The sequence below is a fragment of the Ambystoma mexicanum genome, chromosome 3p, assembly GCF_040938575.1.
Source record: "Ambystoma mexicanum isolate Mex_15411 chromosome 3p, UKY_AmexF1_1, whole genome shotgun sequence".
NCBI classification, from domain to species: domain Eukaryota; kingdom Metazoa; phylum Chordata; class Amphibia; order Caudata; family Ambystomatidae; genus Ambystoma; species Ambystoma mexicanum.
Genome location: NC_090925.1, coordinates 234,792,272 through 234,814,568, shown reverse-complemented (window position 1 = coordinate 234,814,568; position 22,297 = coordinate 234,792,272).

Sequence of the window (22,297 nt, the reverse complement as noted above, 5' to 3'; positions counted from 1 at the left end):
CCTTTCCGCCAAGGCGGTGCCGGTATTTTACCGGCATGAGCCATGGCGCTAATAGCGCCATGGCTCACCGCCTACCGTGTAATGAGGCCCATTGTTAGGAGACGAAGATCGACCATACTCGGACAATGGCTCCTCTGAGTAAGTTAGTGGTTGAACAACGTCTTGCAACGTTGAGATTTGTTTCAACGGACTGAGGTGTGTATTCGACACCATAGGAGGGACGTGAACTTGGGCTTTTATAATCATAGCTTCGACAACAGAGGATTTGAGTAATTCATCTTGAACACTGATAAATTATAGAATAATTTCAGAGAGAGCTGTGGATTGTTCTGCGGTTTCACCTGTCTCTCTCGTGCATTGCTCGTGAGACTCTATAGACACAGGGGTGGGATCTTGGGCCGCCAGACCGTGGGTGCGGACGACGGTGCTGATGAAGAATGGGGGAGGTCAGGGTAAGTGACCAGTGGCCTGAGCATGTGGATTTAAAGCATCAGCTGTGCCCTCCCTTACAAAGTTAATCATACTTGGCAGTGACATCTGAAATGGAGGGTCGGGAGCCTATGCAAGTGCACGGGCCACGTCTCACAGAAAAGTGTCAATGGGAATGTCTCACTGACAGGTTGGTGAAGAAATGTTTAAGGAAACTTGCTTTTTCTTACCCGTCGTAGTCTGGATGTCTGGCAAACAAATTGGCTGTAGGCGAACAGGCGTCATGTCCTGGGTAGCATCCGGCATTATTGCAAGTTGATAAGAGTCGGGATCCTTCCTGTTTTTGGCACTCGTTAGGGTGCGACCTTCTTGCATGAGACCCATGGCCCACTGGACACCAGACACTCGATCACACTCTGCCACGCTTCGCTACTCGAAGAGTATTAGAGACCGAGCAGTGGCTGGAGGGGGAGTGTCTGGGAGTGGCCCCAGAAGATAGACTCAACGAGTCCTAGCGAATCTCCAAAGGCAGCAGGTTTTTCTGTAGAAAGAAGACTCAGCGAGTCCACAGGACACACAGCGAAGTCCTAAGTCGTCGATAGAAGCAAACAGTGAAACAAAGTATTGGTGGAAAAGTTGAGCTGAGCATGAATAGCAGCACACCAGACACGCATGCTGTACCAATATTTGCCATTATTACCATATAATAACTCCTGGCCAGTAAAAAATGACATGGCACAGAAAGAAAGTATATCCAGACTGGCTATACGAAGATTGGTCAGTGTACCAAGTAATAGCTCCTATCATATTTGCTTTGCCCATTGATGCACAGTTAATGTGCATCAAGTGTTAAGCAAACGTGGTAAGTGATAACATAATGTGGCTACACTGACCTACATTGAAAGTAGGCCTGTAACAGCACTTGCCACTTTTGCTTTACCCTCGGTCTACAGTAAGTGTGCATCAAGGGTAAAGGGTAAAGCAAAAATGGGTACTATCATGTGGCTAGACTGGCTTACATTCAGTGTAGGACAATCTAACCAGGTAAGCCTAGTAGAAATCAAAAGTGGGGGCAGCCTTTGCAGAGTGTAGATCGGCTGTGATGCCTTTAACCTGCTCGAGCAGGGATGTGCTGCACTTCATGTATGCTACCTAATTGTTAAATGCTGTGATTGTATATATCATACAGCAAACTAGGGTAGTACTTGAAAGGAATGCATGTAGGTAATAATACCTATTTGTTAGGGCTGTACAAATACGCAAAAGTAGGAATTTTGATATATGTGCAAATAGCATTTTAGCAGCAAAAGTATGTATTTACATAGCAGCAATAAATGAAGTGCATAGTGCTCTCCGTCCATGCATGTACCTCTCCTATAAGTATAGGGCTATGTAGTCAGATTTTTAATATGTGGATTATAGTATCCTAATTGTATAACATAAAGAGTATCTCTATTAATTTATATTTCTCACAGAGTATGAAGTACATGCATGGGCTGCTGATTTTTAAAACTGAAGAGGAAAAAAGTTTTCTCTTATAAAGTGCAAAGTGCATACAGACATTGCTTAATTATAAAGTGCTAAGTGCATGAAGTATCCAAATTCATAAAACGACCTATGAGTCATATTAGTTCAATGTTAGCCCATATACATGCATTCTTATTTTGAAAAGAGGAAGGTATTACAAATACAATATAAAATCCCTAGATATTTTGTCCATATAGAATTATCACAGATTGTGCACAGTTAAGCAAATTAAAACTAGTCCAAAAGTCTCTGTGTTGTAAGAGCCACTTAAAATAAGTACCAAAACCTATACAACTACAAGTTAAAAACAATAGTTTAAAAACACACTAAAACTGTGAGAACAGGACCCCAAACCATTATTATATATATGTATGTGTAACAGCACCTATATCGTCAAAAATGTATGAAGTGTGAAAATGATTAATACGTGAAAATCAAAGACACATTGTGCATTTCATTGCTCAGGGCATGGCACGTGTTATATATGTAACCTTGTCTGTACTTAGAAAGAAAAAGATAAGCATATGATACATATAAGACCTGGTCAGAGCGAACCTGAGACAGTATCCACAAAAACCTCATGTGCCCAGGAAGGTGTATAGTTCCTCATCAAGGTTGTGACCCCTGGGCTTTTTTTTCTCAAGGTCTAAATACATTTGGTTTCCAATTGTCGTAGTGTTAACTCGCGATTTCCTTCTCTCAGTGGTTTAGTAATTGTATGTATACCAAAAAAGGTGAAACCCTCTAATTTACCTCCATGTTGGTTCTTAAAATGGAGGGCCATAGGGTAAGTCGGGTCGGCATTCTTGTTTGCCCTAATGTGCTGTAACACCCTCAATTTTAGTTTTCCTTTGTGCTACCGACATACCACTTGTTGCATGGGCAGTTTAACACATATATCACATATTCAGTTTCACAAGTAATTCTAGACACGATCTTAATGTTCTCTCCTAAAATGGGATGTAAATAACAATTGATGTTAACAGCATAAGTACATGCTTTACATTTAGAACATTTTTGGAAGCCCGGTCTTTTGATGTTCATCCAACTGGCTCCTGATTGGTCAGCAAGAGGACTCATGAAACTGGGTACAAGGGTATCTTTAAATGAGGACGATCTACGGAATGTGATGTTAGCTTTAGGTGCCAGTAGCTCGCCAAGATGTTCGTCCAACTTACGTCCAACTTAAGAACATGCCAATGTTTCTGTATTACTTGGCGAATATTTTGGGCACCATTACCAAAGGTCAGAATCAGACGTGTGTCTGCATTATCCGTGATCTTCGCTTAGACAGCATTGGATACCAATAGTAGGGAACGATCCATGTCCCTCGCTTTTAAAAACGCTCTTTCCAGTACTTTGATTGGATAGCCTCGATTTTTGAACCTCTGAGCCATCAGAGCACATTCGCTGTCAAAGGTATTAATATTAGAGCAGTTTCCACGGATGCAAATAAATTCCCCATATGGGATACTCCACTTTAAGGCTGTGGTATGGCTGCTCTTCGCATGCAGTGGAATGTTAGAGCTGGTAGGCTTTCTATATAGGCTACTAATAAGTTCACCATTGGCCACAGAGACTGCAATATCCAAGAACACAATGTCCGTCTTGCTGTGACTTTCAGTGAATTGTAGGCTGAGCTCGTTAGTATTCAATACACTGACAAAGTCTAGCCATTCCTGATCACTGCCATCCCAGATCACAAACAGATCGTCAATATAACGTAGCCACAGTGCTATTTTATCTGTGTGTTTGATATTACTTGGATGCCAGACAACAAACTTCTCCCACCAGCCCATTGTCAAATTTGCATACGAGGGAGCAAACGTAGTATATATATATATATATATAAAACCACATACTACTTTGCAAAATCAAAGGTGACAATAATTAAAAATTATGAACACACCAACATTTGAGAAAACACATTTCGAAAAATGATATTGACAAGGGTCAACTTAAGTTGACTTGCATTGGCATGTCATTTGTGACCAACCTTCTTTCAGGCCAGAACTGTAATGGATGCAAATAGAACCCGTGACTTCAGATCTCCGAAAAGAATTAAAAATGATGTATTTTAGTGGTGAATTAATAGCCATTATGCCTCTATCTTCTGCATAGCAGAGCATTGATCATTCTAACATAATGCTGACCATGACCATAGGGACATGAGCAAAACATCAACTATGTGTGTTATGTGTTATTGGGATCCGTACATGATGGTCACGACTGGTAGGTGCCTCCTCAGAGAACATTACCTTGTTATTAGAAAGGATTGTGCAGAGAAGTAACTGAACAAGGCAATCGTTATATTAGGGACTTTACAGCAGTGAGTAATTAATAGTGGTATACTGAACTTGGTGAGAAGTTCCAAAATGATCAGTTACACCTGTCACGTGATAAACATTTCAGGTAAAGTGTCCAACAAGAAGTGAAAGTCAAAGCAAGGTAGATCTGCAATGAGAACATGTACACAACTACTAGCACAGTAAGGTATGTGCACTGCTAATATAGACAGTGACATGAAAAGTATAAGGAAGTATGCCAATTACCTGAAACATTGTCCAGTGTGGTTGAGGCAGGCTTCTAGCAGCTCAAATTCAACTGCCAGGAAGAGAAGAGTCGGAAAATGTATATGAGATGCAGCTGATCTCAGGAACAATTTGCAAATGTGGTCTACAGTCAGACGTGGCATTCTGCAAATATGTGCAAACCAGATTGCAAGAATTAGGGACAATCCTGTTGTCAGAGCAATGTAATCCAATTTTAGAATTAAGATGCACAGAGACTTTTGGAACCTGAATCAGTCTGACATTCCCAGACAGTGACTGGACAGGATGGCACTCACAAAGAAATCTGGAGCTATATGAAGCTACACACTGTTGCCAGTACACTGAGAATATAACCATCAGCTCAGTAGATCTAAACATGCTATGGCATGCACAATACCCAAAAGGAGAACATGAACATTGCTGCTAGAAATCTACTAGGCTTCGATGTTGTAAAATAACATGACCCATTCAACTCACTCATTTGGACCGTCTCCATGGCTATTAAAGAGAACATCCAGTTCTGTTCTCAATGTAATATGGACACTCAAATGGAGATATCCATTTCATCAGCACATTCCAATGCCAACAGGTCTGAGGCTTTGTAAAAGCTTGAAGAACTCATTGGTGAGTTTGAGGTGGTCAATATACCTCTTGGGCACAGGCACTTCTGTCTCAGGTTTCAGAGTTGGGCTCATGGTCTCTCAAATTCATGGGTAGCTCCTTGCTCTAGAGTGCCAGTCTCCTCTCCGACTGTCCTCTCTTGTGGTGTAATCCCTGACTCCCCGGGAGATTGCACCATCTTGTATTTCCTCCAACCAGATCAGGTTTCTACCCTCAATGAATGTGGCACGCTGAAATCTCCATTATCTTTCTCATTAGGGGAACCTGTTCTGCTTTCATCTCCTCACACATAGAAGGTGCATCTCCCCCTCTAATTCTGTTCTCTCTCTTTCACTGATGTTAGAGGTCTTCTCCTACCTCTTGGACTGCTGTTCATCCGGTCTTTCCACGCATCCAACTGAATACATTATCTCTGCTTAGGTTGCACTGATTCTCCTCCAGCCTCCTCAAAACTCTCGTACTCCTGGCAATATTTCCCTTTCTCTCGTATGTAAGCTTTTCATGTCATCCTCCTTTAATTACTTCCTCCAACCACCAATTCCATCTACCAGATAAAAAACTTTCTTTGCCTGACCCCCTGCCAACCCTCTATGTATCTCTCAGAGAGTCCAACTCCTTCACTCTCCAACAACTTCTCTCCTACGATGATAATTATCTCTTGATCCAAACAGCTCCCAAAGCTTTTTCTTTTTCTGTTGGTCTATCTCCTCCACTCCCAAACAACTCTCCTCCCTCTGATAACAACTATTTCTTCTTCATCCAAACGCTCCCTCAAGTATCCAGCTCTCTTCCTCTATTCACTCTCCACCAAACTCCTTCATTCAATTCATACTGTCAGACTGCACAGACTGTCCTGTATAGCAGGGTCTCTCCTCCCCTTGCTTAGTGCTTAATGTTAATGGGAAACCCTATTCACTGAAAGCTACCATGATAGGATGATTGTGTGTCTCGGAGGATGGCTGACCAAGTTTACATGGAAGCTGCCACTATCTTGGATTGCACAAGGTCCATGGATGGCTATGGATCCTCCCGCCCTTCCTCTGGGAACCGTGTTCTCATTGCTGGCGATAGTCTTGCTTATTACGCAATCCAGCCCATGTGAATCTGGAGTTGCAAAAGCCCTTTGTAAGCATTGAAAAGCCCTTTGTATGCATTGGAAGCCATTTGCTATATCTAAACACAATTTCTAATACAGAAAATACAATTTTGTCACGCTGCAATGCTACTACAACAAGGTCGGTGTGTTCCTTTTCTTGCACATTAAGTGAAAAGCAGTTTTGTTTTAGTGAATGTGACTTTGTAACAGTGGGAAATCCAGGGACTTTGCACTTATGATTCATTATTGAAGGTTATTTCAGCAGCATTATTGTAGAGAAGGGAATGTATTGCCTCACCCTTTGGGAAATTTACATGGTGGCAATTCCATTCTCATAAAGGGAAAGGCTTCCTTTTCCGTGCTAGATGTTTGGCTCTGGTCAGTGAGCTTGAATGGCACTTGAAGGGTGCTCCGCCTATAGGAAGGGAGTTCCCTAAGTGTTAGCTCCGCCCCTTTTCTCATTTGTTGATCATTGCTAGGGCTGGGGATGGTGGGTGGAAGCAATGGTGTAATGAATGTCCCTGTGATTACTCACTTATCTGCTACGGTTGTGAGATGTTCGCTATGACTACAGTCCTTTCTGCTATGACACCCAGGAAGGGAACGTGTCAAATTTCAGACGACAGCCAGAAAACCAGCTCCAAATGATCACCCCCCTGCACGTAAGGTAGTTAGTTCTTTCTATTGAACAATCTGGTCAGCAAGCAAGAAAATAAAAAACACTGGACTTTTTGTTGTGGGTAAGCTTCATTTTTTTTTTAATGTACTTTAAACACTTGTTTACTTCAGTAGCAGGACATTCTGCCAGTAGTTCATTTGACATAAGCACCCACCCCATATACTATTGCACATAAATATTTGTATGGCGCAGGTCCAGCATATTTGAAACCCAGACTATCCTTGCATGCATTCGGTACAATTGAATAATTATGCCTACTAGTTACTCAAGGGCCTCATCATGAGTTGGGTGGTACCGCCGGGGCTATCAGTGTTACCGCCAAAACCCCCGGTGCTATTAGCGATGGATCTCGGGTTTGGCGGAACGGTAATTCCCCATTCCCCATTGGGCCCATTTGAGTATTCCTTATTTTGGCGCTATCGTCAGCAGTATTGCAGCGCAATTATAGCGCTGAAAATCATTAAATTCACGGCGGATTCACCACCAGCTCAGAGGTGGGGGTAAATCCTGCCAAAGCCATGATTTCGAGGACCTTTAAATGCAGCGGTAACATCGTTACCGCTGCATTTAAGGGTTGCCGCCAAACTCGTGATGACGCAGTAGTCTCGAAACAATGGGCAGAATGGCCTTTGATTACACTGCTACGAGACTGTGGTATGATCTTCCTGCCGAATTTGCGGGCCCACGTTCATTGCCAGTTTTTAAAAGAGTTCTTAAGATCCTATTGTTCAACTGAGGGCTCTCTTTCTAATCATCACGTCCATGACTTGGACTGCCCTGTGGATTGTTTATGCTCTGGCGCCTGTTTGGCTATTTGTCTTATATGAGCCCCACCCCTGCCCCCCACATCTCTTCTCTGTTGGATTATTGCCTGCCTCTGTGGGTTTAGTTGTTATTCTCATTGTATTTGTTTGTTCTTTGTGTTGAAACAATAAAATAATACAATAAACGACATAAGGTTTATGCACGGGATCGATTTCCTTTATCTATAATCAGTGATCCACTTCCTTTGGACCTGGTCTGGACATGTCAGTACTGAACCTATGCTGGGCCTACTGTGGCCTTTACTTCACTTCATGTAGACACACTGGGCCTCATTATGAGTGTGGCGGAAAGGCAACAATGGCGCCGGTAGTGCTACCGGGGCCGTTGTTACCTCTCCAACACACTACGAGTTCTCCTCGCCGATGCCTGACTGCACGCCGGGTCTGACCAGGCGTGCATACCGGCACCCGCGAGCAGAATCATGATTTCACCAGCACCGTTATAAACGGTGCCGGTGCAACCATGCTCCCGATCCCCATTCTGCCCTATGGGATCGGGAGGCCGGCCATAACGGCACCCGCGAATGGGCAATTACCGGGTCAGTCAAACTCAGCATGACCCGGTTACTGCCCATTCACGGGTGCCGGAAAAAAAAACAACTCCGGCGGCAGCCGTGCCCTTAATACGGACACGGCTACCACCAGAGTTATAGTGAGGGCCACTATCTGTGATAGATGAGTCTCCAAAGGACCCCTATTTCAAATCTATATAGGAAATGATTAGGGGCTAAATATAATACATTTAGACAAGGGAGTTTTTTTTCGGTCCTGAAAAATAAATCGATACATTACAAGACACGGCCGAACATGTTTGATTTCTAAGATGAATTCTCATATTTTTGTTTTAGAAACATAATCTAGTACAGCAGTCAAACAAACCAGGCTAAAGACAAGAACGTTCAAAATAACGTTTAGGATGCAAAGTTCTCTCATGGAGACAAATTATCTTCAAAACCATCAACACGGTAATTCATGGAATAAATGTGTGCCAAAAACGTGTGCTTGCATGTGTTTTCGCACGCAAGTGCCCATTTACGTATTAATGGAACACATTGCCCGTGGCTTACCTGAGACCTGAGTTGAATCCACAAACATCTTGCGCGAGACAACCAGTGAAGGCGCACACCGTCCAGCCCACAGACCTAAAAACAGGACAGAACACGTGAAATGGGGAACAACACGCAAAAATGTGGGCGTTGCGGGGGAAGCACCGCAGTAAAATCCTCGCAATGCCCACATGCGCGCTAACAACACATATTCATGGAATTGAACAGGGCTCACCAGCGCATAACAAAAGACATGCAAACCCGGAAACACTTACGCCACGCGAAAGCAGGCGGAAGTGCCCCAGGGCACCATAACCTTTTCACGCGATTTGGCTGGTGAGACCGGGGTATGTTATTTCACGGGGCTATGCAACGGCCTTTACACGCGACTTCACTGGCACAAGTGGGGTACGTGATTTTGGGGGGTATGCGAGGGCCTTTTCACGTAATTTAGCTGGTGTGAGCGGGGTATGCGATTTCACAGGGGTACGTGAGGGACTTTTCATGCAATTGGATTTTGCAAGGGTACGCGAGGGCCTTTTCATGCAATTTGGCTGGCACGAGTGGGGTACGCGATTTTGCGGGGATACATGAGGCCCTTTTCATGCAATTGGATTTTGCGGGGGTATGCAAGGGCCTTTTCATTCGATTGGATTTCGTGGGGTAGGCGAGGGCCTTTTCACAGGCATTTGGCTGGCACGAGCGGGGTACACAATTTTGCAGGGGTACGCGAGGGCCTTTTCACATGATTTGGCTGGCACGAGCGGGATACGCGATTTCGCAGGGGTGCACAAAAGCCTTTTCACATGATTGGATTTTGTGGGGGTACGCAAGGGCCTTTTCACACAGTTGGATTTCACAGGGGTACACAAGGGCCTTTTCACGTGATTTGGCTAGAGTGAGCAGGGTACGCTCCATTTTTTCACGCAATTAGGAGGGCTGTGTGCTGGGCCACGGATAGTGCAGGGCCTTGCACCGTATTGGCCATTCACTTGCTTTTTCCAGCGCAAGAGGCGGTGTTGGGGAGCGTTACTGGCGCAGATGGATGTTCACTGCGCCACAGCTGGTAATGACTCAGGAAATCCATGAATATGCGTGGCTCGCAGATGCGGCTTTGCGCTCCGGTGGCGCACGCATGGCGCACACTCCCTCTCTGCGCGCAGTGCTTGCGCTGGAATCTATAAATCGGGCTGCAATTATCAAACAATGGAAATAGTCAAAACAACAATTTGGCTTCTCTGATCGTAATTATATGGAATACATCAGAGAAGATCACAGCAGTCATGAAGCCTCGTATCACAGGTGCCTTTAAAGAAATGATGAGAACAATTTTGTTTGGGAAAGTATCAAGGTCAGTATTGAGCTATCGGGAAACAAAATCTAGTGAAGGTTACGAGACATACTTGGATAGCATGGAAACCAAGGTCATGCACTCACTACATATTAAATTCAGAATGGGAATATTTCCATTGGCTTATTATGTAAAAGGTTAGGATAATATGCTGCCCGATAAATGTCTTTGCTGCAGTATATTTTTGGAAAATGAGTAAAGCATTTTCTTTTTCTGCCGATCGTACATAACACAAAAATGTATTAAGAACGATACCAGATTTACAATTGAAGCAATGTTTCTATATAGAAACACGGGTGAATAGGCCACTAAGCACGCAGTAGCTTAATAACCAATGAGTGCATGGTGTGGGAGGGCAGCATCGATAAAGGAGGCAAATCAAATTGCTAAGATGACTGAATTGGGCGAATAGAGCTTTTGACAATGGATTGTAGATGAGCTGGTCTATGTCTCACGGAAAAATTGCATTGTGCTAAAATTGTGTCTGGAACCTCAGAATAGACATAATGGAATTTTAATACCAGTCAATTATGTCATTGGCAAGCCGTTTTAGTGGCATTTGGAAATAATAAGTGATGCAGTATTCGATTTGATAACCAGTTGAATGGCAGTAAGATCATAGATATTAGCCAGAGAAAATAACTACATTTGCTGACTAGTGTGCCATTGTGGATTACAGAACTGTCTTTCCCGTTATGTTAATAGATCTTCAGTTTTATTGTAGATTTTGATCCTTATGACTTGTTTGGGTATACGTTGTGTTATAACCTGGGAACTCACGAGAGGTATTCAGAGGGAATAACTGTTGTTGTATTAGAAGCAAGAGACATGGAAAAGTCAGTGTTACAACTATATAGGAAATATTTTGAAGATGGCAGAAGGTCAAATGTATTCATGTTACAACCGGTAAACAGTATGCACTTAAGATCTTACTTGATGGAATTTTAACTCATGTATTTTAGCCCATTGCATTTTAGAGCTTACTTGATGGAATGTTAGCTCATGTATTTTAGCCCATTGCATTTTAGATGTTACCTGATGTTAATTTAGCTCATGTGTTTGGGCCCATGCATATTAGATCTTATTGATTGTATCTTTGCCTATTTTAATCATGCTAAATATTTTGTATATGTGACATCAGCACATTGCTTTTTATATATTTGTATTTATTTTATGGACGAATGTCCGAAATAAACTCGAATGATTGATTGAATCACAGTATTTATTTTGACTTTGTTTCATTAGCTTCAGATTGTATCAATGCCAATACGTCTTCATAGCCATTAGGAGCTTGGAAGGTGCATTTACTACTTCTGGATTGATGCAGACTCTGGAGCAAGAAAACATGATCTCAGATTGTTTGGTAGCAGCAGCCCAAGAAGAAGCCTCTTGATTGGTCCCCACTTTCCTAATTGGACATAGTTGATTTACCAAAGTAATATGGGGTTGTTGGTTTATTAAAAGGTTAAGACAAGATGTTTTCAAATCCTAATCATCTCAAAGCATATCACAGAAACCAACTGACCCTTCAAATCACTTCTATCCCACTCACTACTTACCAACCAGTCTCTAGATGCCCTGTGAATTCCATTGGACTTCCTTTCCACATCACCTGCCCAACTCGTTCTTTCTGCCCTGATCTTGTCTTACAAACCCTTCTGGAACTTCTTCTGCCAGTTTACAGATTGCACTGTTGGGGAACTAGTCTAGGAGAAGAGTGAAGGGAGGCATAGCTAAGGGGGAACGCTCTCGCCTGTGCTTAGAAACCTCTGGCTATTAAGCGCCTCATAAATAACCAAATATAAATATTATAATTAAATCTCCTTGAGAGAATCTTCTTGTGGACGTCTGCCTCATTCCTTACTACTTTTCTGCAAATAAAAAATCATAGTATTTTCTTAGCCAATAGAAGACTGCGTTACTAAAGGTATTTTGGGAAACCAATCATCGCTCAGCATTGGAGCATATAAGTCCAGACATCGATTAGTTTGGTCCCATAGATGCCTCTAAGAAAAGATGTTCAGCTCTTAGTTCTGAAATGAAAAGAAGTGAATGTTAAAGTCCTGGGATACTCTTGAAATCGGGGTGTGCAATACCAAAAATGGCATGCTATCTTCCAGAAAGATGGCACAGTGAGAAGCATTTAACAGGCCGATTCATGGAATTAATGTGCGCTGAAATTTTCAGTGCAAGCGTGCAAAAGCGTGCGATTCACAGTGCCAGTGCAAAAATCACAGCAAAACCCGCGCACAGCGATTCAAGGAAGTCTGTGCGCGTGTAAATCCCAGGATGTGCGCCAAAATTCTGCGTGGCGCACGCTGGCGCACACGTCTCCAAACAGCGTGCGCCACGCGCACAGCAAAATCGCACATAGCGCGGCGCACACAACAAAATTAGGAGGAACAGAGGGCGAAACACGCGGAATGGGGAACAACGCGTGAAAATGTGGGCGTCACGGGGGAAGTACAAGAGGCAAATGCGCGGAACGCCCACGCGCATGTTCAAAACACGTATTCATGGATTCGAACGGGGCTAACGCGTGCGCCAAAAAAGGCACGCTAATCCGTAAACACGTACGCCAGCAGGAAGCAGGCGTACGTGGACCCGCGCAGCATAAAAGTGCGCGCAAACAACAAACAAGCTCAGACTCCAGGATGAATATACCGTTCCTAGCAGCAGTGGTCGTGGTATACCGCAGGAGGAGGAGGAGGATAGTCAGGCCCAGAATTTTCACACCCAGAACCAGCCTTTTTGGGATGCCTGATGACCAGGTGTATGGGAGGTACAGGTTTCCACCTCACATAATACTCGACCTGGTCAGTGAATGGGAGGATGACCTCACATCACCCACCTTGTGCTCCCAAGCACTCAGCCCCCTGCAGAAGGTCCTCAATGTACTGCACTTCTTGGCCACTGAATCATTTCAGCGGACAAGTGCTATAGTGGGGGGGTGTCACAGGCCACGCAGTCATGCTGCCTACACCAGGTCTTGGCCATCATGACTGCACGCCCATCAGTCCGCAGGCACATATACCTGCCCAGAACAGCTGCAGAAAGGCAGGCTGCCGTCCAGGATTTCTACGGGGTGGCACAATTCCCCAAAGTCCTAGGTGCCATTGATTGCACCCATGTGGCTCTACGTCCCCCCAGGGCATCAGAGCACATCTATAGAAACCGCAAGCACTGGCATTCCATCAACGTCCAGGTAGTATGTGATGCCAAAGGGAATCATCACCTCAGTATATGCCAACTATCCAGGGTCCACCCACAACAGTTTTATTTACAGAATGTCAACCCTAAACCGGGATCTAGAAGCTGGGCGGCATGGCCATACATGGCTGCTCGGTGAGTATAAATGCCACAGCACATGCATGCATGTCAGATACTGAGTAATGTCACAACCCCACTAATGATACCCAACACCACCTCCCCAGGGGATAGTGCCTACCCTCTGAGCACCCACATGATGATGCCAATTCGGAACCCCACCACGCCACCCGAGGTAAGATACAACACAGCCCACATTGTAACCCGGGGAATAGTGGAGTGCACATTCGGAGTGCTCAAGTCACGCTTTTGCTCCCTTGACCGTTCTGACGGGCAGCTGTTATACGCTCCCCCAGTAGTGTGTAGGATCATAGTGGCAGCATGTGTCCTGCACAACGTTGCAACACACCGGGGCCTGCCCGTGGACATGGAGCCCCACATCCCCAACCACATGCACGCACGCTACGCATGGGAGGGGAAAGGGCACGGGGTGAGGCAGCCCGTACGCAGCTGGTGGCTAATTACTTTACCGAAAATCACACCCCTGTGGAGTGCACACAGCCCTGGCACATACCATCTGACAATCAATGATGATGACATAAGGGACAGTCAACTGTCACAACCAACAAGCCTGAGATTGGTCACCTGGAAGTGTTACATTGTGTGCATCCCTACCCACACAAACACCACCAATGCTGTGTCATCAAAAGACACACTTCTATGCTGCTAAATTCATTACCCCCTTGCAAAATACAACATGACAACAGTGCCATGTCACCCAACCCCTCCGCAGCAACGCCACCCAACACACCATGGTATGTCATGCTATGTGAGAGCAAACAAAGCAATCCCCAAAACATGACACAAGTGTCACAAAGTACAGTGTCCCTAATGGAAATTGGCCACACACAATATGCTCCCAGTAATGTAGAACTAACAACACACACAACCAAATACTTACCAACAATACAATGCAGCTACACAACCTCAAACATAGCATGAACATGACAGTACTAAGTTAAAGTAGTTGTAGTCTTACAACCTGATTATGCCAGCACATCGAACACTTCCAACTGTACAGTGCTGCTGCCATGCAAATGTGTAAGTGCACTGCTTACAACATGAACTCCATCTCCAAAGTAGACGGCCTTGTGAAGACATGAGGAATGAACCTGCAAATTAGGAGGAAGACATGGATGCACAAGCACATATCAATAGACCATGCAGTGTACAATACAACAACAATATCCACTAGGAATGTATACACAGTATTGACTACAGACTGCCCACACAGCCCATGGGAGTCCAACGTCACTGTGTAAGTCACCGTCACTTGGGCACACCCTTTGCAAGCCCATGGAAATGGGAAGCAGGAAGGGTGTGTGTCTCACAAACCCAAGCATCTAACCCAAACTCAGGACAAGCCTGCATGTGCCCAGCCGGAATACTGTGGATGCCCACGGGAGCCACACAAGGCAACACACTGTAAAAAAAAAAAATCAAAAATCAAAAATGGCCATGTGGGGGACGGGGTGGGGGGGAAGCCACCCAGGAGGTCCGAGGGCAGGGTGCGCACCAACAGCCACCTGTGTGGATGTTGGGGAAAAAAAACACCTCCATGGGCTCATGGCCTGCACGGCTATGCCAATGTGGGAGAACTGCTGCTGTCGCTCTCATCACCCTCTGCTGCTGCCACAGGAGGTGGTGGTGCTATGGGAGGCAGCCCACACAAAGCCCTGGTATGGTCCTCCATGGCAGCAAGCATGCGGGTGTGGAAGGTCTCGTTCTGGAGGATTATAGTGCGGAGATCCCCATGCACCACCTGACGTGATGCCCGGATCTCCTCCCGAGTTGCCTGCATCTCAGTTGAGAGCGAATGTGTGAGCCGCTCCAGCTGCGGTTCTGTCCTCAAGTTAGTAGAAGCCTCAAGGTCAACAAGAGTCTCCCTGAGGTGATGGAGTTCTACCCTCAGGGCTTCCCTGTGGCCCTGGGACTCTATTGATATCGATTGGCATAGAGTCTCCAGTGCCGCCCGTCTGTCCCTGTTGGACGCCAACATGTCCTCCCTGTGTGATTGGCAAATGGAGTCTGTTGCCTGCTGTAGTTGCTCCATCTGCCTTTCATGGGGGACAATGGAAGTGGCCACCCTCTCCATTGCTTGAGCCATCATCTCAACTGATGCTGCCTGTTGGGTTGCCATACCGTACATGGATTGTTCCCATGTGGTATTGCCTGGTGGCGTACGGGCACCGCGCCGGCGGGCACGACACCTGTTTCGGACAAGGCGATCTGCGCCTTGCTGTGCCGGCACTGCCTGAGGCTGCAGGACTGCATTCCCCCTCTGATCTGCTGGCCCAGGAACAGGATCAGATGTTGTGGAGTGTGACCCTGCATCCATAACTGCCAAAGGCGGATTTACCAACACTGACATCTCCATAGAGGGTTCTACCCCTGGTGCAGGTGGGTTGGACAGAACAGAATCCCTGCCAGAAACACTTACCTGCCACGCCACATAGGTCTCATCATCCGAATCAGCACCTGAATAGAGGTCTGGGGAGGTGCACCCAGGAACACCCCTGGACAGAATGGTCTGCAGCAAGATTGGGTTCTCACCCACCACCACACCACGTCCCCCACTGGTGCCTGGTCGTGCCTGAGATCCCTTCTGGGTCTGCACCATTTCCTCAACCTCAACAGCATCAAGTGCGCATTCCCTGCAAAAACATGAAAGACAAAAAATGGAAACAGGCATTAGCACCATAGCACACAAATAGGACTGACAAGCTAAAGAACCAGTACATGATTTACACATGTCCCACATGACTCTAACCCTCCCATGCATGCACTGTCACTGAGTTGGAAGGGGAGGCAAAAGGCAGACACTGATGACACCAAGATGGAAGAGCAGCACATTTGCTGCATGCTGGGTAGCACTGCCATCACACATTGGCCTGTGAGTGGCATGTCCAATACACATACATGACACATGCCATCACACAGATGGCATGTACCATAGCCATGGTACATTCCACAAGTACATCCATATGTCAGTGAATGAATACTGTCAGCCATCCATGTGAGATGGACATGATGAGATGAAAAATGCTACAAAGTGTGACAAAATAGGCATGTGCCACACACTGCAACACATCCAGTGAACAAAAATACAGTGATTGCAGGCAATGTACACATCAATGGTTGTGCACTTCAATATGACAGGAAACAACTATCATGTTCTACATTCAAACAGGCCCCAAAAATGTATGTGAGCAGGCCAATGCTCAATCAGCCTGAAGGGTCAAATCATTCACCTAACAAGGTAACACATGTCGGCCAATGTGGGGTTCATCAATGACAGAAGCAGGGCTGAGGAATGTGTAGCAAAAGTGGGAGAATTGAAACAATCAGCCTGAACGAACACTGAAAAATACAAAAAATGTTGTTGCAAGATGCCACTTCAAGGGCAACTGCCGTAATGTTGCGCTAAATTACTACTGTGGGCAGAAGGGATACTGTCACACCCAAATCCAAGGCCGCTGAATGGTTTGGATGAAGCACATGGGTGACCCATACTACTCAGTCACACACACCCTCACCTGGCACTCAATCAGAACCCGTCACCCAAACAACATACACATGCATTACACAAACATGCATGGGCACTCACCGGACAATGCATCATAATCAGGTAGTTCTCCCCCACCTTGGATCTGTTCCTCTGTGACGAAGGCCCCAGCAACAGACTCATGTTCAGTGAGTTCATTGTCCTCTTGTGGCGACCCACCGCCAGTCACCAGAGTAGCGGCATGATTTGAGGCCAGCTTGTTCTTTGCTCTGCGTTTCAGGTCATTCTACCGCTTGTAGCAATCATCAGCTGTGTGCCTCACAAATCCAAGGGCACTTATGCAGTCCGCGATGGTCTGCCAGTGTGCCTACGTTGACCAGGTGTGGTCTTGCACCCTGCAGTCACCACCATTTCACGGCTATGTGCTGACACATAGGCCACAAGTGCATCAAGTTCCGGATCATTAAAGCAAGGCTTCCTTGAGGTACCAGAGTGTGTAGCCGTGTCTGGGGTCTCAGCCTGTCGTGCCAGAGCACCCTTCTTCCTCTTCTTTAAAGGTGGAGCAGAGCCAGAGTGGCTTACGCCGCTCTGGTCAGTTGGGCAGAATCACTGGTGGACTGGGTAGTAGGAGTGTGGGAATGCACAATGACCATAGGTCTTGATGCAGGCATTGGTTGCAGGGTAATGTTGGCAGGGGGAACGTCAGTTTGATGGACCTGGACTGACAGTGTCCTGGCTGGGAGAGTCAGAGCTGGGGCGGATGGAGCTGCAGCTGCCCCTGCAGCCTCCCCACCCTGCATACTTGGGGCAGCAGATGACATAGCTGCCCCAGATCCATGTGGCTTGGTGACAATAACTTGCACCACCACAGGTGGCCTAGACTTGCTGACCTGGAAGTCAGCCAGGGAGTCATTGTGTGCCAGGTCAGGTACCACAATGGGCTGGTCCAACAGGGGCTGAGCTTGGATGGTGTCAGCCACGTTTCCCTCAACCATGGGGGGGGCATGGGTGTCCCTGATTGTTCCTCCACACATGGGGGTATAGGGGCACCCTGCAAATCCTGGCCACGTCCCCTACCACGCCCACCATGCCCACCGTTTGAAGGTCGGCCACCTGTGCCTCCCTTACCGCTTGGTCGCCTCCCAACCATGGCACTGATGTTGTTGTGCGTATGGGAGTTGCAGTAAACTATTGTCCTGGGCAATTGGGGGGTCAAAGGGGTAGGATACCAGATGGAATTTGTTCCCTAGTGTTCTAACAAGGCTGGCTGTGATCCCTGGGGGAAGATGACGGGTCACGCAACGCACAGGTAGCCCAAAATCAAAAATTAACGTGCACGCAACCTCTCGTAGACCACGTGCGTGAAAAAATGAACCCACACTATGCTGTGGCACCCAGAAACACAAAACTAAGCGAACGCGTAATACACGCAGCCTACAATGACCTCTGAAGGGGAACGCGACACACGGGGCAAGCACAGTTGCTAAGTACGTGCAGAACTCACCGTCTGCCTGGAAAAAGAACGTGAAAAATACGCACGTGTGCGCGTTGGCAACACCCCCGCCAAAAAGAATAATTGTACGCTGTCTGAGGAGACAGGACAAAAGGAGAAGTGAACTCTGTTTGAGGAAACAGGCCCAACAAAAATTCAGAAAAGAGATGTCAGAGGTAACAGGGAGTACGAACTAGAAACGCTGAAAAGTAATCGCGTGTGAACCGACAAGAAGTACAGATTTCACCCACTAGCTCTCCACGAAAAGCACGTACAAGGAAATGGTGTCCTACACATAGCTTTTAAACCGGCCCACATGTACACATCAGATACGCGTGTACGCGGGCGCTTTCCTCCAATTACACGCGATGACACTCAGACGTGCAGTTTTTCCACGTGTGCTCTGTCATCACGTGCTATGAGGGAAACGCCCGCGCGCGTAATGTAACTTACGCGCTTACGCGCTAAGGGCCTTTGGTCCAATGAAATCGCGTGCGTGTTCTGACGCGCTTACGCGCTAAGGCCCTTTCCTCGAATTACAGGCTGACTTGTAATTTTTTCACATGCCAAATCACTCTGTATCAAGCTGGCCACGCAAAAACACACGGAAGACCATGCTCCTGGCCAGAAGGCCGAATTACTGCCCCCCAGAGCCCTGAGCACGCTCCCACCTGCCATCTGCTGCTGCCTGACTGCCTGCTGCTCACGTGCCCTGCCATTTGCTGCCTGCATGTCAGCCAGGGGTGTAGTTGCTGTGACCACCCCTACTGGAACCGAAGACTCCTGACTGGGATTCCATCGCTCCACAGCCCAGCCCCAGGACCCAGTTGCCCACCCACTCCTGCCTCTGGGGTTGCCACGTCCAGCACAACATCATCTGGCAGCACTGGCAACCCCCAGCCAGAGAGGCAGAGGGCCACCAGCTTCACTGCCACCGAAGTTGGTGTCCTGGTGGAGCAAGTCCTGGGGCAGTATGATGCCCTCTTTGGAAGTTTGCGCGCTGACAATGAAGGATGGACCAGGATCTGGATGGACATCATGACTGCCATCAACGCAGAGGGGGTGGCAGTCCGCGACTTACATCATGTCAAGAAGCACTGGGAGGACTTCAGGTCCAGGACCCTCAACAAGGCCCGGCGCCTCGCGAAGGCAGCGGATGCCAAGGGGCGCCGGGGCCAGCTGTCGAACCTTCAAATGAGGGTCCTGGAAAGCATATGCCCAGCGCTCTACGTCCAGATCCTTGAGAGGCAGACCCGTCTGGAGTCGAGCAGTACGTGTACATGCATGTTGATAGTACGCTGTGCGTGTCGTGGTGTGCCAGTAGTGTGCAGGTTGCACATGTGTTTATGTAGGGCCATGTAGGGATGTGTATGAACATGGGCGTGAGGCTGCCACATGTGAGTCCTCTCAGTTGTGAGACACATTGATGGTGTATGTGTTGGTAAGCATGCTGGGAAAATGCAGGTGTGGGAGCACACATGTTTGAATTTCTGTGTATGTACATCGGCATGGTTGTGGCATTGATGGTGATTCATAATACATGTATCTGCACTGTGTACATGTGCATGTATGTGTATCTGACAAGTGTGCAACTGTGATGCAACATGGATGCACGTGACACTGATATGTAGAAGGATGAATGGCAGATGTGACATGTATGGCGATCTCATCACTGCAACAGTTGGAGGAGTTGTAGACATGCATGTAAGTGTGGTGGCGTGTGTGCATGTCTAGTGCACTCCTTGTGTTTCATGTGATGTCAGGCTCACCTTTGGCTGTTCATGCTGTTCTATGTGTATGGATGGTGCTGCCTGGTGCAATATTGCTGTTGAAATGTTCATGTGTGTGAGTTAAAATGACATGTGTGTCATGGAGTGTGATGCCGTGTCTGTAGTTAAACAATGCCACTCATGTGCAACTGTCATGTGTGTATCAGTCCATTGTACAGTGCCCTGATGCTTGTGGTTTATCTCTCTCTGTCTGCAGCGTCAACTGAAGAAGAGGGCGGAGAGGGTACTGTGGAGCACAGCGGCAGGGATCATCCCGCCAGCCGGAGACGCAAGGGCCGGCTCCCCTCCCAAGTTGTCATCTTGTCGGGGAGTGAGGAGTCCGGTGCCGCGTCCCAGGCCGCAGCTGCTGAGGGAAGGTCCAAGAGGTGGAGGTCAGAGTTGGACTCCTCGGCAGCAGAAGGGGCAGCTGAGACCCCACAGGGTACGACGGAGGAAGATGGCACGGAGTCATCCAGGTTGGTGGGGGTTTTGGTAGAGGAGGAGGCCGTGCAAGGGACAGACACGGGGTCTGGAGGTGGGGATTCCACTGGTGCTAGTGGTGCAGTGCAGGGGCAGGCACAGGAGGCAGCACAGGCCACCGCGGAGGTGCCTGTGTGTAATCCTGTCCCCGATCCTGTGACTGCATCATCCCGCACCAGCAGGGATGCCTACGTCCAGACCCGTTTTCAGGGAGGGGATCTGCTTACAACGACTGGCCTTCCTCTCCCTGTGGACGTGGCTATCCGGGACCGGGTTGAGCCTGTCCTGGGTGGGGTGGCGTTGCATCAACGGGCCATGCGAGGTGACCTGCAGTCTTTTCATGAGGAGACTGCACGTCTTCTCGAATGGCTCGTTGACCGCGTTGACCTACTGGGACAGCTCACCAGGGCCGGATTCCTCCGTTTTCTGGACCTTGTTCTGACCCTGTTAGGAAAGATTTCGTAATTGTAGGGAATTTTCCTTCCATGTGGCAACCCCTAAACTTTTTGCTATTGTTTTTAACCTTGTTCTTGACTTTGCCAGAGAAGTACAGCCTTCGGCCGCACTTCTCTGGGCTTTCGCTCCTTTCTTACGGGGAAACTGACATGCCCTTAAGACAGTCAGTACCGGGGAACGTGGTTTCCCGTAGTTTCTTTTATCGTGTCGCAGCTTTAGTGCAACACGACACAAGAGGGCACTGTAAGCTAAGTTACAGCTCTCTTGGGTCTCTAGCCTTCTACAGGCTCTAGATACTCTTTTAGGATGGTATTTGATCGGTGCAAGTCATTCAGGGACTGGAATGGTGGCAGCGATCGTTTTGTTTATTTTGAGCTCCTTTTGGCGTTCTGAGCACGTTTTTGCACTGAACCCAAAATGGTGGCCTGGCTCCCAAAATGGCCAGGCCGCGAGGCTCCTTTGTCCTGTCCACTGTCCGTCTTGCTCCCTTCACCTTCCCCAGGTCCGGCGACCCGGGGCCTTCCTTATTTGGGCATGTACTTTCCCGCGAAACGTGGTTGCTTTCGCGGGCTTCTACATGTCGTTTGTGTGCCTCCAGGGTGTGGGCTGGGATGCCTGGTCCCAATACACATCCTGGGTGCCAGAGAGTCTAGGGTGGTGTGAATGCCTGGGACCACCGTGGTCCGTGATTGGTCCACGTATGGTATGTGTTTTGATGAGCGGATCTCCCATTGGCTCCCCTCCGTTTTGGCGCGAAGGGAACCGTGGATAAGAGGGGGCTGGAAACACCACTACCATGTCGATCTCCTGAGTTCTCACGAACGACGGAATACAGGAGCCAAGTATCCTGCAACTACGAGGCTGGACCGAGGAATCGCTGGTGACCCGCTGAAGGAATCCTCCTTTGCACTGCTGTCGTCCGGAGAGCCCCTGTCCTCCTTTGATCGAACCAGAAGGCCTGTACTGGTGCTTCGACCTTTGGAATAGCAGGAACAGCTATTCCCGGCATCTTCAACCATCTCCTGCCAAGTAAGCCTTCGGAAGCGTCTCTGGGCCATCCAGTTGACTGACCAGCTTACCAAGGAGTTTGGCTCTGCAACCGCCGCCAGGTTGTGTTGTATTGCGAGTCCTTGTCCCTCTCCC